We start from the raw sequence: 3,748 nt of genomic DNA, 5'->3' as shown, positions 1-3,748 counted from the left end.
TAGCTATTGTTTTCAAGTTCATATTTTCATGTGTAAGCATCGCTATTCGTATCAGAATATGAACAAATAAACATGTGTGAAAAATGTGGAAACAGCACAGGAAGGTGTGTGGATATGTGTGCGTGTGCGTGTGCGAATGCGAATGCGTGCGCTTATGTGCGTTTTCTAGCGTGGATTTGGATAGATTAGGAGGTAAAACAAAAGAGAGGAGGTTTTGATACCAGTAAGATTTTACAATAACGATGATTTTAATTTGTAAATACGCGTCTGATCATTTAGTAGTGAGGTATATGAAAAATGTTTATATGATTATATATAATACTAGATTTTATACACATATATATGTATGTGTGTGTGTGTGTGTGTGTGTGTATGTGTGTGTGTGTGTGTGTGTGTGTGTGTGTGTGTGTGTGTGTGTGTGTGTGTGTGTGTGTGTGTGTGTTATGTATGTCTTTTCCTACGTATATTTGTTGTCTTCATATGCAGTGTTTTGAGTGTATGTCCACACCTCTATTAACTGTTATTTTCGTTCAGGGACAAAATGGCCCTCGTTTGCACAATCTTTATAAAATACAGATCTAAACAAGCAAAATTCTTTCATAGAATTTACTTTCCATGATTTGAGTCATCTATTAAGCTTATGAAAACAGGGGCAACGGTGATGGAGGCTCGCCAGCCATTTTGTACTGCAATAGCTATCGTGTGTTTGTTCTGTTGAGTCACGCCGTCCATATCAGTGTATGAATGGGTCGTTATTGGAGTGGTATATGCTATCTACTTTGCTTATGCATGTTCTGTGTATTCAGTCACTCCAATGGTAGAGCGTTTGTCGTTCATTGCTCGTTAGTATCATAAGAGTTGTATGCCTTAAACAGTCTTTTCGTGTTTGGGATAATGGAGTTATTGGCCATTCATGTTCCGGTGGCAGAATTCGCGGTCGCGGTAATGCTGAAGACTACGCCGCTGTCGGGAAAGGGAGGAAGGGGGCGGGGGGGGGGAGGCTGCAGTGTAAATCGCCAGGAAGCCAAATGAACATAGCCTCCAGGGAAAATTGCCTTACTATATTCCCTTTCATTAAATTATTTCGTAAATTGCTGCGTCGTTGCAATTTGATCATATTAATTAAGCACTCCACTTGTCCTCACCCCCCCTTCTACCACAGTCCTGAAATAGCCCTCCCCCGCTACACACACACGCACGCACACACACACACACACACACACACACACACACACACACACACACACACACACACACACACACACACACACACACATTCACACCTGTGGCTTTGCGATCGTCTACTTATCTACCGAAATTACTTGTGTCCATTTACTGAACAGCGTTTGTTTCGGATAAAAGGATCCAGATCTACTGCTGTATATTTCTTGGGAAATCCTAAAAGCCCTGAAGGTATAAAAGTGTTGATCGTTTGTTACCTCTTGACATAAAGCTCAGTCTTTTCTTCCTTTAAAACTGCTGCTTTCCTTCCTGAGTGTCTTGGACGCCGGGTGAAACAGCGCCCTTGGCCGGAAGCACCCTTGCTTTTCTCTTTATGATATTGCGGTCGATTATTAAATATTACGCACACACACACACGCGCGCGCATGAGTACTTAAGTGTGTGTGTATATATATATATATATATACACATATATATCTATATATGTATATATACATATATCCATATATATATATATATATATAGAGAGAGAGAGAGAGATAGAGAGAGAGAGATGTATGTGTATATAAATGTATATATATATATAGATATGGATATAGATATAAATATTTATATATAGATGTAGATACAGAAATATATACTTATATAGATAGATATAGATATAGATATGTAAATATATCTGTATAAATATATATACACATATATGTATATATATATATATATAAAGATTGATATATATATGTGTGTGTGTGTGTGTGTGTGTGTGTATGGACATACAAGTAGCTCAGCTCAGTGCCTGATTGATATATACGTATATTATTTATATTTATATATATTATATATATATTTATATATATGTTTATATATATATTTATATATATATATAAAGAAAACTGCCAGATTAAGAAATTAAATTGAATCGTGACATTTCGAACACGTCAAGAGTTCCTCATCAGACGAACAAATAACCGAAGCGATTATTTGTTCGTCTAATGAAGAACTCTTGGCGAGTTCTCGAAACGTCACGATTCAATTTAATTTCTTATTGTGGCTGTTTTCTTTTCAACTTTGTGGACACATTACTGAGTTTGTGTTTGTGTTCACACACACACACGCACGCACACGTACGCACGCACGCACACTCACTCACACTCAAACTCACACTCACACTCACACTCACTCTCTCACACCCACACCCACACCCACACACACACACACACACACACACACACACACACACACACACACACACACACACACACACACACAACCCCCCCCCCCACACACACACATACACACACATTTGCAGATTATTTATTACCGTATATATGGACATATACAAGTAGTGTAGCCCAATGCCTGATTGCTGGCTCTCTCCCGGCCGATTCATCCCAATCGCTGTTATTAAACACAAAGTTAAACTGGAACTGGCCACTGCCCCCCCCCCCCCCAACCCCCTTTGGGAAACATGGTCAGTGGCTATCCCACCTCGGGAAACATTTTATTTAAGTAATCTTTTTATTTTTTTAATCATATGCTGCTCATTAATCTATCTCTTCCCGGCAATGACGTCATCAATGAAGAAGGTGCCGATCTGACTTCCTGTGGCGCTGAAAGTGACCAGGATCTCTTTGATAAGTCTATGACCCTCTAGAGTGCATTCATGTGTGTGTGTGTGTGTGTGTGAAAATAAACCCGGTCAGGCAACTCGTGGCGATCTTGAAAAATTAACTTCTGTGGGAGGACCGCTTCGCTACGTGTGGAGGGAGCCACGAGACCTACTTTGAAAAGTATTAAAGTTTCTGCAATTTTGCAAGTGCCGTTTTCCTTTTAGAGCCAAAGGTTAGATATATTTTTCAGTGAGGCCTCGTATGCGTATGTATATGTGTGTATGTTGATGCGTTTGTTCGTGAACGCACACACACACACGCACGCACACACACACACACACACACACACACACACACACACACACACACACACACACACACACACACACACACACACACACACACACACACACACACACACACACACACACACACACACACGCACACATACACACACACACACACACACACACAAACACACACACACTGCCGATAGTCTCCTAGCTTCCCACTTCCTCCGCCTTATGCCCTGATGGCGCCCTCCCTTCACATAGACCGCCTAATCCCCCAACCTGATCTGACCTCAATTCGTTTCCGTTCACCTGTCTTCACCTGCTCCCCCCCCCCCCCCCCGGTGTTCACCGCACTGCCTCTCCTTTCTCTCTTTTATACTCCCTTCTCTCCCCTTCCCTTCAGGCCTGAAGATGGAATCCAGGAGGATTTCATTTTTTTAATAAATCTAGTTCGTGCATTATGATTTTGTTTCTACCATATTGTGTGTGTGTGTGTATGTGTGTGTGTGTGTGTGTGTGTGTGTGTATTCATGTATCTCTATCTATCTATTTATCTCTCTCTATATATATAAACATATCCACACACATACATATAATATAGACACACACACACACACGTTCTATAAGCCTGAACAAAAGTAGCGGTAATTGCTAAGTCCGAGC

Source organism: Penaeus chinensis, chromosome 37 (assembly GCF_019202785.1).
Source record: "Penaeus chinensis breed Huanghai No. 1 chromosome 37, ASM1920278v2, whole genome shotgun sequence".
Lineage (NCBI taxonomy): Eukaryota > Metazoa > Arthropoda > Malacostraca > Decapoda > Penaeidae > Penaeus > Penaeus chinensis.
Note: the sequence above shows the minus strand (reverse complement) of the source record.